Here is a 19,962-nt window from a genome sequence, read left to right as displayed (position 1 = left end):
AAGATCAGATAGTTGTAGATATGCAGCATTATTTCTGAGGGCTCTGTTCTGTTCCATTGATCTATGTCTCTGTTGTGGTACCAGTACCATGCTGTTTTGGTTACTGTAGCCCTGTAGTATAGTTTAAAGTCAGGTAGGGTGATGCCTCCAGCTTTGTTCTTTTGGCTTAGGATTGACTTGGCGATGTGGGCTCTTTTTTGGTTCCATATGAACTTTAAAGTAGTTTTTTCCAATTCTGTGAAGAAAGTCATTGGTAGCTTGATGGGGATGGCATTGAATCTATAAATTACCTTGGGCAGTATGGCCATTTTCACGATATTGATTCTTCCAACCCATGAGCATGGAATGTCCTACATTTGTTTGTTTCCTCTTTTATTTCATTGAGCAGTGGTTTGTAGTTCTCCTTGAAGAGGTCCTTCACGTCCCTGGTAAGTTGCATTCCTAGGTATTTTATTCTTTTTGAAGCAATTGTGAATGGTAGTTCACTCATGATTTGGCTCTCTGTTTGTCTGTGATTGGTGTACAAGAATGCTTGTGATTTTTGTACATTGATTTTGTATCCTGAGACTTTGCTGAAGTTGCCTATCAGCTTAAGGAGATTTTGGGCTGAGACAATGGGGTTTTCTAGATATACAATCATATCATCTGCAAACAGGGACAATTTGACTTCCTCTTTTCCTAACTGAATACCCTTTGTTTCCTTCTCCTGCCTGATTGCCCTGGTCAGAACTTCCAGCACTATGTTGACTAGGAGTGGTGAGAGAGGGCATCCCTGTCTTGTGCCAGTTTTCAAAGGGAATGCTTCCAGTTTTTGCCCATTCAGTATGATATTGGCTGTGGGTTTGTCATAGATAGCTCTTATTATTTTGCGATACGTCCCATCAATACCTAATTTATTGAGTGTTTTTAGCATGAAGAGTTGTTGAATTTTGTCAAAGGCCTTTTCTTCATCTATTGAGATAATCATGTGGTTTTTGTCTTTCGTTCTGTTTATATGCTGGATTACATTTATTGATTTGCATATGTTGAACCAGCCTTGCATCCCAGGGATGAAGCCCACTTGATCATGGTGTGTAAGCTTTTTGATGTGCTGCTGGATTCGGTTTGCCAGTATTTTATTGAGGATTTTTGCATGAATATTCATCATGGATATTGATCTGAAATTCTCTTTTTTGGTTGTGTCTCTGCCAGGCTTTGGTATCAGGACGATGCTGGCCTCATAAAATGTGTTAGGGAGGATTCCCTCTTTTTCTATCGATTGGAATAGTTTCAGAAGGAACGGTACCAGTTCCTCCTTGTACCTCTGGTAGAATTTGGCTGTGAATCCATCAGGTCCTGGACTCTTTTTGGTTGGTAAGCTCTTGATTATTGCCACAATTTCAGAGCCTGTTATTGGTCTTTTCAGAGATTCAACTTCTTCCTGGTTTAGTCTTGGGAGGGTGTATTTGTCGAGGAATTTGTCCATTTCTTCTAGATTTTCTAGTTTATTTGCGTAGAGGTGTTTGTAGTATTCTCTGATGGTAGATTGTATTTCTGTGGGATCGGTGGTGATATCCTCTTTTTCATTTTTTGTTGTGTCTATTTGATTCTTCTCTCTTTTCTTCTTTATTAGTCTTGCTAGCGGTCTATCAATTTTGCTGATCTTTTCAAAAAACCAGCTCCTGGATTCATTAATTTTTTGAAGGGTTTTTTGTGTCTCTATTTCCTTCAGTTCTGCTCTGATTTTAGTTACTTCTAGCCTTCTGCTAGCTTTTGAATGTGTTTGCTCTTGCTTTTCTAGTTCTTTTAATTGTGATGTTAGCGTGTCAATTTTGGATCTTTCCTGCTTTCTCTTGTGGGCATTTAGTGCTATAAATTTCCCTCTACACACTGCTTTGAATGTGTCCCAGAGATTCTGGTATGTTGTGTCTTTGTTCTCGTTGGTTTCAAAGAACATCTTTATTTCTGCCTTCATTTCATTATGTACCCAATAGTCATTCAGGAGCAGGTTGTTCAGTTTCCATGTAGTTGAGCGGTTTTGAGTGAATTTCTTAATCCTGAGTTCTAGTTTGATTGCACTGTGGTCTGAGAGACAGTTTGTTATAATTTCTGTTCTTTTACATTTGCTGAGGAGAGCTTTACTTCCAACTATATGGTCAATTTTGGAATAGGTGTGGTGTGGTGCTGAAAAAAATGTATATTCTGTTGATTTGGGGTGGAGAGTTCTGTAGATGTCTTTTAGGTCCGCATGGTGCAGAGCTGAGTTCAATTCCTGGGTATCCTTGTTAACTTTCTGTCTCATTGATCTGTCTAATGTTGACAGTGGGGTGTTAAAATCTCCCATTATTATTGTGTGGGAGTTTAAGTCTCTTTGTTGGTCACTCAGGACTTGCTTGATGAACCTGGGTGCTCCTGTGTTGGGTGCATATATATTCAGGATAGTTAGCTCTTCTTGTTGAATTGATCCCTTTACCATTATGTAATGGCCGTCTTTGTCTCTTTTGATCCTTGTTGGTTTAAAGTCTATTTTATCAGAGACTAGGATTGCAACCCCTGCCTTTTTTTGTTTTCCATTTGCTTGGTAGATCTTCCTCCATCTCTTTATTTTGAGCCTATGTGTGTCTCTGCACGTGGGATGGGTTTCCTGAATACAGCACACTGATGGGTCTTGACTCCTTATCCAATTTGCCAGTCTGTGTCTTTTAATTGGAGCATTTAGCCCATTTACATTTAAAGTTAATATTGTTATGTGTGAATTTGATCCTGTCATTATGATGTTAGCTGGTTATTTTGCTCGTTAGTTGCTATTGTTTCTTCCTAGCCTCGATGGTCTTTACAATTTGGCATGTTTTTGCAGTGGCTGGTACTGTTTGTTCCTTTCCATGTTTAGTGCTTCCTTCAGGAGCTCTTTTAGGGCAGGCCTGGTGGTGACAAAATCACTCAGCATTTGCTTGTCTGTAAAGTATTTTATTTCTCCTTCACTTATGAAGCTTAGTTTGGCTGGATATGAGATTCTGGGTTGAAAATTCTTTTCTTTAAGAATGTTGAATATCGGCCCCCACTCTCTTCTGGCTTGTAGAGTTTCTGCCTAGAGATCAGCTGTTAGTCTGATGGGCTTCCCTTTGTGGGTAACCTGACCTTTCTCTCTGGCCACGCTTAACATTTTTTCCTTCATGTCAACTTTGGTGAATCTGACAATTATGTGTCTTGGAGTTGCTCTTCTCGAGGAGTATCTTTGTGGCGTTCTCTGTATTTCCTGAATCTGAATGTTGGCCTGCCTTGCTAGATTGGGGAGGTTCTCCTTGATAATATCTTGCCGAGTGTTTTCCAACTTGGTTCCATTCTCCCCGTCACTTTCAGGTATACCAATCAGACGTAGGTTTGTTCTTTTCACATAGTTCCATATTTCTTGGAGGCTTTGTTCGTTTCTTTTTATCCTTTTTTCTCTAAACTTTCCCTTCTCGCTTCCTTTCATTCATTTCATCTTCCATCGCTGATACCCTTTCTTCCAGTTGATCGCATCTGCTACTGAGGTTTCTGCAATCTTCGTGTAGTTCTCGAGCCTTGGCTTTCAGCTCCATCAGCTCCTTTAAGCCCTTCTCTGCATTGGTTATCTTAGTTATACATTCACCTATTTTTTTTTCAAAGTTTTTAACTTCTTTGCCATTGGTTTGAATTTCCTCCCATAGCTCGGCGTAGTTTGATCATCTGAAGCCTTCTCTCAACTCATCAAAGTCATTCTCCATCCAGCTTTGTTCCGTTGCTGGTGAGGAACTGCATTCCTTTGGAGGAGGAGAGGTGCTCTTCTTTTTAGAGTTTCCAGTTTTTCTGCTCTGTTTTCTCCCCATCTTTGTAGGTTTTTCTACTTTTGGTCTTCGATGATGGTGATGTACAGATGGGTTTTTGGTGTGGGTGTCCTTTCTGTTTGTTAGTTTTCCTTCTACCAGACAGGACCCTCAGCTGCAGGTCTGTTGGAGTTTGCTAGGGGTCCACTCCAGACCCTGTTTTGCTGGGTGTCAGCAGCGGTGGCTGCAGAACAGCGGATTTTCGTGAGACCACAAATTGAGCTGTCTGATCGTTCCTCTGGAAGTTTTGTCTCAGAGGTGTACCTGGCCGAGTGAGGTGTCAGTCTGTCCCTACTGGGGGGTTCCTCCCAGTTAGGCTGCTCAGGGGTCAGGGACCCACTTTAGGAGGCAGTCTGCCCATCCTCAGATCTCCAGCTGCGTGCTGGGAGAACCACTACTCTCTTCAAAGCTGTCAGACAGGGACATTTAAGTCTGCAGAGGTTCCTGCTGTCTTTTTGTTTGTCTGTGCCCTGCCCCCAGAGGTGGAGCCTACAGAGGCAGGCAGGCCTCCTTGAGCTGTGGTGGGCTCCACTCAGTTTGAGCTTCCTAGCTGCTTTGTTTACCTAAGCAAGCCTGGGCAATGGCGGGCGCCCCTCCCCTAGCCTCGCTGCCACCTTGCAGTTTGATCTCAGACTGCTGTGCTAGCAATCAGCGAGACTCCATGGGCATAGGACCCTCTGAGTCAGGTGCGGGACACAATCTCTTGGTGTGCTGTTTTCCAAGCCCATTGGAAAAGCGCAGTATTAGGGTGGGAGTGACCCGATTTTCCAGGTGCTGTCTGTTACCCCTTTCTTTGACTTGGAAAGGGAACTCCCTGACCCCTTGCACTTCCCAAGTGAGACAATGCCTCGCCCTGCTTCAGCTCATGCAGGGTGCGCTGCACCGACTGTTTGCACCCACTGTTTGGCACTCCCTAGTGAGATGAACCCAGTACCTCAGATGGAAATGCAGAAGTCACCCGTCTTCTGCGTCGCTCACGCTGGGAGCTGTAGACCAGAGCTGTTCCTGTTCGGCCATCTTGGCTCCACCCCGCCTTCTAATGATTTTTTAAAATTTTTCTGTTTTTTTTTGTTTTTTTTTTTTTTTTTTCAGAAAGAAATTGAGATTACAATTAGTTTTTCAATTTGTTAAATATAGATGTTAAAAGTTTAAGAGTAAACTCTTAAAATATGAACTATTAGAGGTAGAAATAACAGACTCAAAGTATAGTAAGAGAGGAAGGGGCAAAATAAACCCAGAAAAATTACATCTAAATGTAACTGTTTTTACAATTAAACCAATTAAACACAATTGTAAAAGACAAAATCTTCATATTGAATTTTTTAATACAGTTGTATGCTGTTTACAGGGGAGAGTCACAGAAAGGTTAGAAATACAGAAATAAGAGGAAAGAAAAAATTAGATAAGTACTAAGTCAAAAAAATAAAGAAAGCAGAGACTAGAGTATTTAGAAAATTTACAAGCTTGATAGGAGAGTCAAATAGAACCTAATGTAGAGAATGTCATTCTTTTTAAGAAAACATGGAACACTTCTGAAAATTTACCATGTTCAAGCACAAAGAGTAAATTCAATAAGCTTATATAAATGTATAGATACTTCAGTAAATTATAAGTAAATCCAAATAATCAATATCATCCAGAACATGTTTTCTAATAAAAATGCAATAAAACTACAAAACAATGGAAAGATATTTATCACCCCTTCTAGTTTAGCTTGGGAACTAAAATAAACAAAACACCCAAAAAGCAACTTCAAATTAGTTAATAGGTTTAGAAGAAATCACAATGCCATACAAGATGTTAAAATTAATAACTAAACAGATCCACAAGAGGTTAGAAGTAGAACACAGAGGAAGCCTGTAGAATTAGCAGAGGATGGGAAATGCAAAGCAAAGAAATACTTGGAAGGATCAAAAAATAAAAATTCTTAAAGAAGACTAATGAAATGGAGAAACTTCTTGCAATACTAATCAAGAAGAGAGAGAAGGCACAAACAATATTTAGAATAAAAAAGATGTATAACAATGGATAGTAAAGATTTTTAAATTCATAAGAGAATACTATGAACAGTGTTCTCCAGTGCATTTGAAAACAGATAAATGGACAGTTTTCCAGAAAAAATGTAATTCTCCAAAACCAGTTCTGAACCTCTGTAAAGTGAGTGATTTCTATACCCTACTTACAGGTGAGAATAGTGTTGCTTAGAGGGTCTGAATGACTTTCTCAAAGTCAAAAGGCCAGTAAGTCCACTTCTTATAGGGGAGCAACAATTGAGTAGTGGAAAGATACACATTTTAGATTCAGACAGTTTCCAATTTCTAAGTTAAAGAAAGTATGTTATTGACAAATCAGGCATTAGAATGGTTTTTTTCGGTATTTATCTGTGTCTATTTATCCGCCTCCCTACCTCCTGACTCTCTCTATATATAAAACCATAAATAATCTATTCTGAAACTTCAAACCTCCTGACTATTTAAAATAGTATTGCCAATGAGGGACACTTTCTTAATGCGCTGATTCAGTATTTGTTTCCTATAATACAGCACTTTAGCTCTGTAATTAGAAACACTAAAATAGCTAGATAGATTCCCTATTTGGCAATTCATTGTTTACCGTATTCATTCAGCAGAGACATTTTTCTCAAAGCTGCACTCTGATGTAACACCCAGCCTGTTTTCCCAGCATTTCACCACTCTCCCACGCAGATTCTAGTCAGTTTAAATCCCTTGTCATTACCCTAATATCGATTATAATTTCCTATCTCTATGTCTTTTCTCACACTGTGCCTTCTGTCTAGAATTTACCCTCCTTGATCTCTGCCTGAAATCTATTTTTTTTTTTTTTTTTGCTCAGTTTAGATGTCCCTTTTTTCTTGCAGTTTCTGTGATAAGCCCCAGAAAACAATGCTTATTCTATCTCCTGCTGCCCTCTAGCTCTCCCCTGGTTGTAGCATACTATAAGAGACATTTCCTGTCTATAAGATGAATGATAGCCGTAAGTCCTACTGGAACACCTCACAGAGCTGACACTATGTGCCACTTAGCAGTAGCAGTGTGAAGCAACCTGGCCTGGGGATTTCCAGGAGACACGTCCACCTCAGTACAGATGCAACTCTTACAAACCTTTAAACAAAGTGACCCTTACAAGACTAGCTTAACCTCCTTTTATGAATGAAAGACCTGGTAACTGACTCCGATTGAACACAGGTGTAAGAAAGGGGAAGAATCCCCCAAACTCTGAGAATAGTCTCCAAATGGAGACCCTCTTGGATGGGCGGTCATCTGACCCCTGATTGAATCTGGCTCATGCCACCCACCTGCTCCCATTATCCAACTTGTAAGAGCGCTGCTAGAATAAACTGCTGATGTTCAATATCAGTCGGTATCTAAGTCTCATCTTTGATGTGAATCAGACCACATTGGAAGAAAAATTGCCACTGGGGAAGCTGGTTAACTAGGACCATTCAAAACCCCTGAATAATGAATGATACTTGTATAGTTTATATGATAATTATATTTTTATATGATAGCAATCTGTGTTTAAATGTATATTTGCTTCTAGGTTATAAATTCTAATTTCTATATTCTGCATTGTTTTTAAACCTTTGGTGTTTTATATACATCAAGCATTCAATCCATAATTATAAAAATATATAAGGGTTTAAAATTATCACAGTTATAAATGAGAAGATATGATGTTCCAGTCACTTCATTTTAGTTACATCTTTTGCATCCATACTTATTTCCAGGAAAGGAAACTTAGGAAAAAATTGAAGTAATGCAATTTACATAACACAAAGCTTTAATGTTTACCTGTACTAATAAAAACACTAAAAAACAGTTTAAAAATAATACTTAACCATGTGCTTCAGTATATCACTGCAAAAATATTGCTTGGAGCCATACTTCGTGAAAAACACTTTTTAAAAATTATTGGAACAAGCCACGTGAGGTGGCACATTCCTGTAGTCCCAGCTACTAGAGAGGCTAAAGCAGGAGGATCACTTGAGCCCAGGAGTTTAAAGCCAGCCTGGGCAACATAGCAGAACTCCATCTATAATAATAATAATATCATCATCATCCTGGCTAAAAATTATTAGAAGAAATATTCAGCATATTTCCTGAAAATATTCACTGATATGCCAGGGAAGCAGTTTATCTATGGTGATAGCATAAGACCAAATGTATTACAAAACTATATCAAATAGCAAAAACAGAGGGAGTTTTCCTTTGTAACCTCTTTAAAATTTTTGAAAAGAGGTATCACTTTTGTATTTAGAAAATGAAATTTATCGTTAACAAACCACATCAGTATCTTAAGGTACTCATGTACAAGATTGATGTATTTTTATCGGTTAGTCACATAAGGGATAGAAAAACCTCCAGCTGTGCTCCTAAATTAATAACAATGTATCTCAAAGTTAATTTTTACCAACATAAATTTTATAGAGAGAAGTATAGTGTCTGATGTAGAATATTTTAATCCATTTGACTTTTAAAATTATACTTTTTTATGTTCCTGCTTAAATAGAAGTCATTATGGTAGATTATTCTCTGTAGTATCAGTAGCTGCATGTTATGTGTTTGGAAGTTTCATCTACCCATAAATAATTTCAGAGATCACATGCCTCTAGGCTATTAGTTTTTCAGGTTCAGAAATTTAGACTCCCTTGGATTTAGTGACTATATTGCAGACTCTGATACTATTTATGTTGCAAAGTCTACAAATCAAAAGACCAAAACACTTCTGAGTAATTTATCTCCCTCGTCCATACTAATTTATCGAATTTCTTACTTGACATTTAATTGTAATAATAAATAAACACTTGTTAACAGTTTTATCCAAGTAGTGATATTCATAGTATATTTAACTACCTTTCATTTTCAGTCAAAACCTGATATTTCTAGTCAACCTGTGTTCCTTTTACTTTTTTTTTTTTTTTTTTTTTTTTTTGAGACGGAGTCTCACCCTCGCCCAGGCTGGAGTGCAGTGGCGCAATCTCTGCTCACTGCAAGCTCCACCTCCCGGGTTCACGCCATTCTCCTGCCTCAGCCTCTGCGAGTAGCTGGGACTACAGGCGCCTGCCACCACGCCCGGCTAATTTTTTGTATTTTTAGTAGAGACGGGGTGTCACCGTGGTCTTGATCTCCTGACCTCGTGATCCGCCTGCCTCGGCCTCCCAAAGTGCTGGGATTACAAGTGTGAGCCACCGTGCCCGGCCTCCTTTTACATTTTTCTTCGTATTTCCTTTGAAAAGTAGACTGTGAGTTATTTCTCACTAAAGAAGATTAAAGAAGACTAAGATTTTTATTATAAGGATAAAAGCCAAAGCTTGAATTCCATGTGCATGGTGAATGTAAGATAACGGTGGTGAACCTTGGTTCATCAAACATCGGGGCAAGTAAGCATCAGAAGGTGTACAGCAGAGATGAAGTCTGGGGAGCTTGGAATTTATTTAAAAGGGGGCTGAGAAAGTAATGAGAACAAGAGAAAGGAAAATGGATGGCTGGCGCCGATACAGTAAATATGAGTTTAGATCAGATTGTTTAAGAGGCTTATTTAGATATTTCAATTTGTTTTTTATAGATACATTTTCATAGGTGTGGGAATCATATTGCCAGTGATTTTAGGTGAATGGCTTTATGTGATACCTGGACATGGATGGGATATTGTATCACATAGGGAGTTAAATATTTTCAATCTGTGAAGAAGAAAATCAGTTGACTAGCATGATTTTAACACTTGGGCAGGAAACATTATCTAATTAGAAATTAATAATGTTCTTTTCATTCCATTTTTATTTAACTATCTTCTATTCTTGGCAAGTGTGATCGATTGTATTATTGTTCAAAGTATCTGCTGCCACTCCCAAGGGAAGGATTGTATTTCCCTAGCCCATTCAGTCTTATCCACATGAGCTATTCTGGCCAAGGAAATTAGAGTGGAACCAATCCCTGTCATATCTGAGCCAAAGCTTTAAGGCATGGAGTTTTAAACAAGGATTTGCCACGTCCTCTTTTCCCTCTTCGGTATAGTTGGCCATGTCCTAAAATAGAAGGTGTTCCATTAGATTTGGTCACAGAGTGAAACAGATGTGGAGCAGAAGCATAACTGACCTGAGGCAGACCTGTGGTATGAGCAACGCGTTAAGCTTGGGTTTTGTAAATCCCACTGTAATTTGCTCTCTTTTGTTACTCTGACATAATCTATTCTCTTCTGACTGATATAGCAAGATACCCTGGATTCTCTTGTGGAAGGGCACAAAAAAAAAAAAAAAAATTTTTTTTTTTTTTTTTGCGACGGAGTCTTGCTCTGTTACCCAGGCTGGAGTGCAGTGGTGCAGTCTCGGCTCACTGCAGGCTCCACCTCCCGGGTTCACGCCATTCTCCTGCCTCAGCCTCCTGAGTAGCTGGGACTACAGGTGCCCGCCAACATGCCCGGCTAATTTTTGTATTTTTAGTAGAGACGGGGTTTCACCTTGTTAGCCAGGATGGTCTCGATCTCCTGACCTCATGATCCGCCCACCTTGGCCTCCCAAAGTGCTGGGATTACAGTTGTGAGCCACTGTGAAAAATTTTTTTTTTAAGTTATGAAAGGAACTCTAAAGAAAACCATTAAACAAATAATAGTACAGGGCAATGAAAGAAAGGGTAAAAAATTATGAAAGGAATTGTCAAATGTCATGAGTTTGGGGAACAGTGCAGTAGGAAGTAGAGGTTTGGGGGACACTGCAGTAGGAAGTAGAGAGCTGTTAAGGTTTTTAAGTAGGGGCTAATGTGAGTGGCTTTAGGTTCAGGAGATAAAATTCTGATATAAGAAGGAAGAAGGAATTGTAAAGAATTTTATGAAGAACAAATAAAGGGCAAGGCATTTGGAAATATAGTAATATAAGGAATATAGAAGAATGGTGCTTGTATTTTTACATGTTGCTTTATATATATATATAAATTTATATATATATATATAAAAATTTAAAAATTTAAGCAGAAGATTATACATGCTGCTAGGTCACAGAAAGAAGAGCAGCATTAGATATCCAAATAATCTCAGGAAGTTTTTTGCTGGACAGCGTACATGAAATAAAATTTGACCATTCAAATCAAAGAACCGCTGCCTCTGTACACATCATTTGGTATCCAGGTCCTTCCTACTCTCTTGGTTTCAGTGCTAGTTTTATAACATAAACAAAATAATTTTCCACTACATGCGATCTAGGTTTACAACTTGGGTAGTTTGTACAATAGCAATCCATGTTTTAGCATTAGAATATGCATAGACATTCATGAACCAATACCAATCACAATTCCTACAGTTTGAAAACAATGCCAAAATGGCAGCCTGAAAACTGTGATAACACAAAACTCTGTGCTCATAATTTCCAAGAAAAATTCATTATAGTGCCCTTTACTCTGTCTTCACTTGTCCTCTGAAGGATGAATGCTGTCTTATTTTATCTAGGAACTTTATTCTTAAATAGTTCCAAGGATTAACCAACTTTATTTTCATATCAGAGACATATGTTTCCTGGAACCCTCCAAAAATTACATTTTTTTCTTTTTGTTGTCATTTATTTGTTCAATGAGTTATAGGGGAAAGATTGCATTTAGAGCTGTTCTGCATGGACAAACCCATAAATATTAATATTATGTTTAATTATTGGTAGGTTGGACTATATAACAGAATTTAAACTCTGTTCACATTGGTATGGCATTTATACCTGGAAAGATAAAGAGTTTTTTCTCTGGTCATTTTATAGGTTTGAAATTTGACATTGTGCTACATGCCATTAAAAATGTATTATTGCGCAGTGAACACCCAAGTGTGCTTTATAGTTCCTTTGGCTTTGACTCTGTGCTAGTGCAATGTCTGTTATTTTCCTCTGCATTGAACGGAGCATTTATCCTTTTAAATGTATTCAGAAAGCCAGTACATTTAATTGAAAGCATATTAAAAAGACTCAGACATTACTCCCTAAGATTTATAATCTAAGAGGTAGATTGTAACATTTACACAAGCATACTTCAAAATTATTTTAAAGAAATGTTCCTTTTACAAATAGAGAAAAAAAAGTATTTACAGTGTATACTGCTTAGCATCAAGGACATTTGAGAGAAAAGGTAAATGAAAAATGTATTGTAGAATGTGCAAATTGGAGTGAGTTTTAGAAATCCGCCCCGGGCTTTTAGGAACATCAAATGATGGAAGGTTTGATAAATAAAAGTTTGTAGTAAACTATGGGACAGAGTATTTCAGATACAAGATATGGACTATAAATATTTAAAGATTATGTATTGCCACCTTAATATATTTTAAAATAATGTCAAAGGTCCTATAACTGTGACTTACTTTAACTTTCTATGACATAAATGAGGATAAAAGTTCTCCAAATGATAAAAATATTTGTAAACATGAATTTATTTTGTGACATTTTTAGGCTCATAAACATATGTCATATATTCTTTATTATTCTTGATGAAAATTTCATGTAAGGCTTAAAAATGAGACTGCAAGTGTGATACATGGATATCCATTTACCAAACCATTTCAACCATCATAACTTCTGAAGCCTCAGAGATAGGAACCTGTTTGCTTATATAGCTATACTGTTTTCCCTTCTGTGGGGTGCAAGCGGTTGTCTGAAAACTATGATTGACAGTGGAAAAACATCTTCGTTGGTTTAACATTGAGTTTTTGGGAAATACTTGATTATGCAGACCTGTGTTGTTTTTTAATTACTTGGCTTAGGAAACAGGCAGTCAGAATTCTGCTTGGGAGAATCAGGGAAGGAAAGGGCCAGATCAGAGTTAAGTCAATATTTTATATTTCAATTTTTATACTTATAACAATATTTTATATGTAGAAACTTTTCTACATCTGTGCTTTCAAACTGTAGTTGTTATTGGTATATGAAACATCTACATTTATTCTGCCTACTTAATTGTTCAACAAACTTTAAGAATTTTCTGTATAACCTAAGATAGGATACCAAACCTTGGTATTTATAAAAACTTGGGGGACATCAGCTAGGACAGTTAGACACACCTGAAACAGAATTTCAAAGGTGATTACGAAGCAGAGACACATGCTGACCTTGGGCTATGTCACATAAGCTACTTATGTAATTAGAACTTATAAACTTATGTAATTAGCTACTTATAAAGTTAGAGTTAAACAAAGAAGGTAATTACTCAGAGCATCATGTTCCCTGCTAACTCAGATACTATTGTAAGTTCTTCATTGATTCATAAGAGATCCTATCTGATATCTTGGTAGCAGTGGACATTTTTGCAAGTAATTCTCGATTATTATTACTTTGCTTCTTTAAATAGAAATTAAGAAGGTACAGATCAGTATTTGATGTCTTCTCCCCCTCCCCCCAACTCATTTTTTTTTTCCTGTGACTTCACAGAAAAGTTTCAAAAATCAACTCCTCAGTTTTAGGTGTACATGACTGGGGGAATCAGATGATTTGAGGAACTCTGTGGGTATTTAATAGCTTTTTCAAGACAGTGAAACCAGGAAACATTTTGAGCCACTGCAATTAAGCCTAAGAAATGTTATGTGATTGTTTCTGTCTGCCTAGATCCAGGAGGGAGGCAGACTCTGGGAAGCCACAACACATTAGGATTGACTGGGAGAAGGGATCACACACCTGGGAATGTCACTTGAGTCGGAGGAGTGGCCCAGGGGGGCTCTCTGGCAGTGTAAGAATGCAGGAGGTAAATTAGGAAACATCTGCAGAAGTTAAAGAGCTGGAAAGTGTTACCATAAAGAGATACTACTTGAAAGAGGTATATACTGACCAAGTCTTGATAAGGTTTATAGCTTTGAGTTTTTCTCATAGATTTAGTGTTTGGCATCTACATACGTTGGCTATAGATATTTTAAAATATATATAAAGAATGTAAAAAACTAAGATGACTACTAACTGAAATAGTAGTTACATTTTATGATCTACTGTGTACAACTAACTTTTTTGTGAATATAGATGAAGCATTCTGTATGTTTGTTTCATTAAACCCCTTAGCCATCATCAGTTGCCTTTCTCAGCTGGCCTCTATAAAAGTTTGGTGTTTTGTGATGCAAAAGTTTCGTTTCAGGCAAGAAAATGTCTCTGCACTAAATAAGGAGTTGATACAATGTAAGTTACTAAGAGCCTACATCTGTGGAGCAGATGACCCACAACTAGAAGCCAGCACACCCCATCCTAAACAGAAATAGTAATGGAACTGATCATTCTGTGGATTTGCCTGTGACTTGTAACAGCAGTGTAACCTTGTCTAATGACCTCCTGCATCCCATCCTAGCACACACACATGGACCACCCCAAAATGAGCAACCCGGAATTGGTTATGAGCATTTGAGTCTTTCGAAAGAGATTTTCTAATGAATTTGTTGAGTACTCCTGTGAGAGATGTTCAAAGAAATTAGTACACTTTTCCCCAATACTATTCACTCTTCTTTTATCTTCCAACTTAAAAGTGAATGAGATGTTATCTGTGTTTTTGCTGTTATGAAAAGAGAAGGATACAGTCACTCACCACCTACCTATTTTTTTTCCCTCAAGGCATTCGTGGTTCTTGGTATCCTGAAAGTGGGAATGACCCAACCCACAATGGGATAATACATTTGCCCAAGATAAAAGGAAATGATAAAGCATACCCAGTATATAGGATGTAAAAAAGCTAAAAATATCTGCTCTTCTAGGCATTTTTATTAAAGTCTTTCAAACTCTTAAAATCTTTCAAATGTTTAGAATTCTTCTGAATTCAGTAGAGCATGGCTTTTCACCAGCTTATCGCCAAGAACTAAGGATGAAGGCAAATGGTGAGAGGTTCTTGCAGCATAACCAAAGGAGACCCATGAAAGGACAGGCTTATTTGTTTGTTTTTCATCCTAGTGTTTTATTTTTAAAAATTAAGTGAATTCTCCTTTATACCCTAAAATACAGCCATGTCCAGCTTACTAATTTAATTCTTGTATTATCCTTGATTTTTCTTTTTTTTAAATTATACTTTAAGTGTTAGGGTACATGTGCACAACGTGCAGGTTTGTTACATATGTATACATGTGCCATGTTGGTGTGCTGTACCCATTAACTTGTCATTTACGTTAGGTGTGTCTCCTAATGCTATCCCTCCCCCCTTCCCCCACCCCACAACAGGCCCCGGGGTGTGATGTTCCCCTTCCTGTGTCCAAGTGTTCTCATTGTTCAATTCTCACCTATGAGTGAGAACAGGCTACTTATCCTTGATTTTTCTGGGCAACCCAACCTACGGCCTTTGATCTCATCTCATCCTTCACCCCATCAGTGAGAAAAGGAAATTTTTGTTTGTAGAAGAAATGTGCTATTTTATTCTGTAGCACATCAGTACCTGTGCTAATTTGAGAATCATAACTAGCGTAGATCCAACCCAGAAACAAACCCCAAGTTCACAAAACTTAAAAAGGAATCGGCAAATTCTAGTTGAAACTGTTTCAGACCTCAGCTCACTATCAGCCCAGAACATATTATGTGCCTCATCGATTTAAATGTTACCGTTAGGATTTGGTGGACACTGTAAGTCTAGAGAATAGCTAATTGAATAAGACTTGAACATCTAATTGAATTTCTTGAACAAAATGTATACTGAGAACAGAAAATATTTCAGAAATCTATGACTTCATAATGTCACTGGCTCTGAAACATTAACACACTACTTTTCCAGTTTTATTTGGCTATATTTATTTGACAGTTGGATCTCCTTTATAGAATGTTGTACTGTGCTACAGCTTAACAACTAAAACATTTATCTGTTGTTTCCAGACTGGGAATGTCAGAATTATGTCATTGTAGCTAGCATATATTAAGATATTTTCAGCTATTGCTTCAAATGCTCTATTTTTCCCTACACGCCCTTTAGTAGAACTGCTTTCCAGTACTTTTTCTGTAACGAATAATTATTGCATTATGGTTATTTTTATCCCTGTTTGCCTCTTACTGTCCCCCAAACCAGAAACTTCTCAAGGGCAAAGTTGGGATAATGTTGTTCTCTCTGCCAGACACTATGCCTGGACACATAGCAATCTCTCCATGCATGTGAATATTAGTGAAAGGATAGTAATAGGTGAAAAGAAAGAATGCTCCAGCCTACAAGTCCTGTAGCTGTTTTGACAAAGAACCTGTTCGTTTTATTCTTCCAGATGATTTTATATCATGTGGAGAAGGCCAGTCTGTTTGAAAAACTTGTAGTAGAAATGACAGTAGTTAACAGTAAAGGCCAGACCATCACCATATCCAATAGAGCTCACAGTATTCTCTGCTTTATTCTGTTTTCTCTTTTTTTATTTTTGACTCATATTTGGGCATATGGGATTCAAGAAGTTTCTTTCAGAAAGTCTAAAATCAATGGGCAGCTTAGCTCTGGTATGACATAAAGAGAACACTTCCTGGAATCCAACGACTTCGATTTGTGTCCGGACTCAGTAACTGACCAGAAGATGGCCTTGGGTCATTTATTTTACTTCTCTAATCCTTAGTTTGCTGATCTTTAAAATAGAAGAAAGTAGTAACACTAGATCTTGCTTACCATCCAAGATCACTAAGAAAGTCAAATGAAAAAAAAAAAGTGTGAGAAGAATTCGTAAATTTGATTTAATTTTTTAAAGACCAACTTAAAAATCTCAGCTCCACAATCTATCATATCTTTCTGCCTTACCTAAGTGGATAAAGTGATTGATAATGCATATCTAATTGGCAAATGTGAAATTTAAAATTTCTTTCTTAGTAGTGTTGAGCTAGGCCTTGAAGGATGGGTAGGGTTTGTACATGCAGGGATAGCAGACGTAATTGTATGAGATAACCAAATTTAGTAACTGACAGCAATTTATGTTTATCCTCTCTTTAAAATGTGTTTTTCCTTTCTTAAGTATGTATTTTATGATAAAAGAGGAGTTCCTTTTTTTCTACCAAAGCATTCTTCAGTTTGTAAGAACTTTTATCTATTAATTTTTGTTAAATTGTATACAATTATAACAGTGTTTAGCATTATCAGAATTTTGATTTTAGTGAGCCAGTGTTACTTGATACAGTAAAGATCAGCTAAAGCCTTCTTGTGTTGTTCTTAAAGGAATAGATGTTTTCTCTTTACTCTCTATTTGGAAAAAGTTTAGGCTAGTTTTTAAAAACAGTACAAAGAGGAAATTATGAGTACATAATTCATTAAGTGTCTTTCATAAGCTTATTCCTCTTAAGCTATTACATTTGCTGTTTACATCTGTAGCTCATTTCCTAGGGAGGTAAAGCAATGACATTAAAACTCCAGCAGTACAATCTACATTAGAATGGTTGATTAATGTTTTGAAGTATTATCCCCAGACCTCACATTTTAAATTAATTTAATTCTTAATTATCACAAAGAAAGGAGTATGGGCAAAAGTGAAGAGAATATTCAGAGCAGTTTTCCTCCTCTTGAAAGATATGATTATAGCTTTACAGAATTTGGCAATACGATATAGATGAAGTAATATAGGAAATCACTCATACTGGAAATTGTCCGAGATTGAAACTTTCGAAATGTGGAGTTATCCAAGATGCGACTGTGTAGGCTTCAGACAGTTTCCAAGAATGACATTCTTCAGTGTAAGATGGAAATTCCAATTTTAAAATGCCTGTGTAGGGGTTCTGTTCAGTTAATATTCCCAATTACATCTTTTTAGTTGCTATTTTAAATTTTAAATCAAATGGAAATCGCATTGAGATTTGTAGATGGTAGTGGCTGCAGCAGTGTTTCAAGTCTCGCTGAAGCTTCTTCATCCCCCACTACTCCAATAAAAACAGACAGTTGGCAAGGAATGGGCCTTATTTGAATCTTGATTCAAATGAACTGAAAAAAATCACTTAAAGACAACCAGGAAAGTGTGAACAGTGATTGGCTGTTTGATGTTTTTAAGAAATTGTTAATTTTTCAGTTGCAGTAATCATATTGTTGTATATTTTTTAAGTCCTTGCAGAGATACATACTGAAATAGTAACAGATGAAATATGGTATCTGAAATTTGCTTCAAAGTAACCCAGGAGAGGTGAAGTGGCAATTTAGATGAAACGTCATTGGCCATGTGTTTATAGTTGTTGAAAGTTTGTTATGGGTACGTCCAGTTAATTATACTGTTCTCTCTAATTTTGAATATATTTGAAAATATTTGTAATAAAATAAAATTTTGATGTATGCCAAAATAAATGCTGACCTAGATCAAAGACAAAAGTATTTTTAAGATAGCTAAGAAACAAATAGAATAGATAAAATGGAATGCAAAAAATATCTAATTAATCCAATAAAAGAAGTTTTAAAGGGAGGGCAAAAGTAATACTACAGGCCAGGCACAGTGGGTCACACCTTTAATCCCAGCACATTAGATGCAGGGAGAGCACACCATTGCACTCCAGCCTGGGTGACAGAGTGAGACTCCACCTAAAAAAAAAAAAAAAGTAATACTACAAACTAAATGTTTGGCCCCCAACCCCCTAAAGTCGTATGTTGAAATTAGAACCCACTGGGCACGATGGCTCACACCCGAAATCCCAGCATTTTGGGAGGCTGAGGCAGGTGGATCACTTGAAGCCAAGAGTTCGAGACCAGTGTGGCCAACATGGTGAAAACCTGTCTCTACTAAAAATATACAAATTAGCTGGGCGCAGCGGTGGGCGCCTGTAATCCTAGCTACTCAGGAGGCTAAGGCAGGAGAATCGCTTGGATCTCGGAGGCAGAGGTTGCAGTAATCTGAGATTGTGCCACTGCACTCCAGCCTGAGCAACAGAGCAAGCATCCATCTGGAAGGGAGGAAGGGAGGAAGGGAGGGAGGGTGGGAGGGAGGGCAAGAAAGAAACAGAAGAAAAAAGAAATTAGTCCCAACATGAGGATATTTGGAGGTGGGGCCTTTGGGAGGTGATTAGGTCATGAGGGCAGAGCCATCATAAATGGGATAAGTGCCTTTATCAAAGGGGCCCCAGATAGATTCCCTCTTCCCTTCCACCATGTGAGGGCACAGATAAAAGATGGCTATGAACCAGGGACCAGGCCCTCACCAGACACCAAATCTTCTTATGCCTTAATCTTGAACTTCCCAGCCTCCAAAACCCTGAGAAATAAATTTCTTTGTGTAAAAGCCACCCAGTCTGTGGTATTCTGTTATAGCAGCTTAAACAGACTAAGACAAGTAGCAAAGTTGAGATGAGATAACCGTAAAAGAAACAAATTAGAGATTTAAACCAACTCTATTGGTCAACTATGTTAAAATAAATTGTTTAGAAACTCCAATAAAAGACACAATTGTCCAACTAGACATGAAAACAAATGCAACTGTCTGCTGTGTAGAAAAACGGGGATGGAAACAGACATACTATACTAACATTAATCATATAAAGCTGGAGTGGTTTTGTTACTATTTGACAAAGACTCCAGATAAAGGAATATTATCAGAGATTAAGAAGGATGGTTTATAATAAAGTGACCAATTCATCAAGACATAAAATTCTTAAACGTACATTCCTCTAATAATAGAGCTTCTTAGAAATCAGTAAAAAAAAGTTTTCACAAAAATTACTAAATATTTGGATATTAAACAATACATTTCTAAATAACCCATGCTGTAAAGAAGGACATCACAAGATAATTAGAAAATATTTTGAAGTCAATGAAAATGAAATTATAACATATCGAGAACGTCAGGGGGCAACTAAAGCAATACTTAACAGCAAACTTATACTTTAAGTATATTAGAAAATTTTTAAAGGTTTAAACTGAATTACCTAAGCTTACAGTTATGAAGCTAAAAAATGAAGAGCAACTAAAACCCAAAGTAATTAGAAGGAAAGAAATAATGGTAGTAGAAATCAATAAAATAGAAAATGTAAAAGCAATAGATGAAGTAAATGAAATCAAAAGGTGATTTCTTGAAGAGATCAATAAAGTAGATTAAGTCATAGCCAGGTTTGTTTAGGGAGAAAAGAAGACCCAACTTTCTATTATTATAATTAAAAGAGAGCACTTCAAATAAATGGACAAAATTCCTGGTGACACATATTTCCAAAAGAAATAGGAAAACTAAATCATCTATTTAAAAAATCAAATTTGTATTAAAAATCTCCCCACAAAGAAAA

The 19,962-nt window shown here is 37.1% G+C and overlaps 1 protein-coding gene and 1 non-coding gene across 2 annotated transcripts in view; both read left to right on the top strand.

Annotated features, from left to right (window-relative positions):
- The window catches only part of SLC2A13 (solute carrier family 2 member 13), a 367,606-nt gene that overhangs the window by 288,867 nt on the left and 58,777 nt on the right, over nt 1-19,962 (top strand). The gene's annotated exons all lie outside the window — the stretch shown is intronic.
- On the top strand, nt 11,625-11,758 carry LOC116481341 (small nucleolar RNA SNORA22). Its single transcript, XR_004251507.1, has one exon. It is a non-coding gene; the product is annotated as a small nucleolar RNA SNORA22 (small nucleolar RNA).

Source organism: Hylobates moloch, unplaced genomic scaffold (assembly GCF_009828535.3).
Source record: "Hylobates moloch isolate HMO894 unplaced genomic scaffold, HMol_V3 SCAFFOLD_13, whole genome shotgun sequence".
Lineage (NCBI taxonomy): Eukaryota > Metazoa > Chordata > Mammalia > Primates > Hylobatidae > Hylobates > Hylobates moloch.
This window is presented reverse-complemented; position numbering and strand designations above follow the sequence as displayed.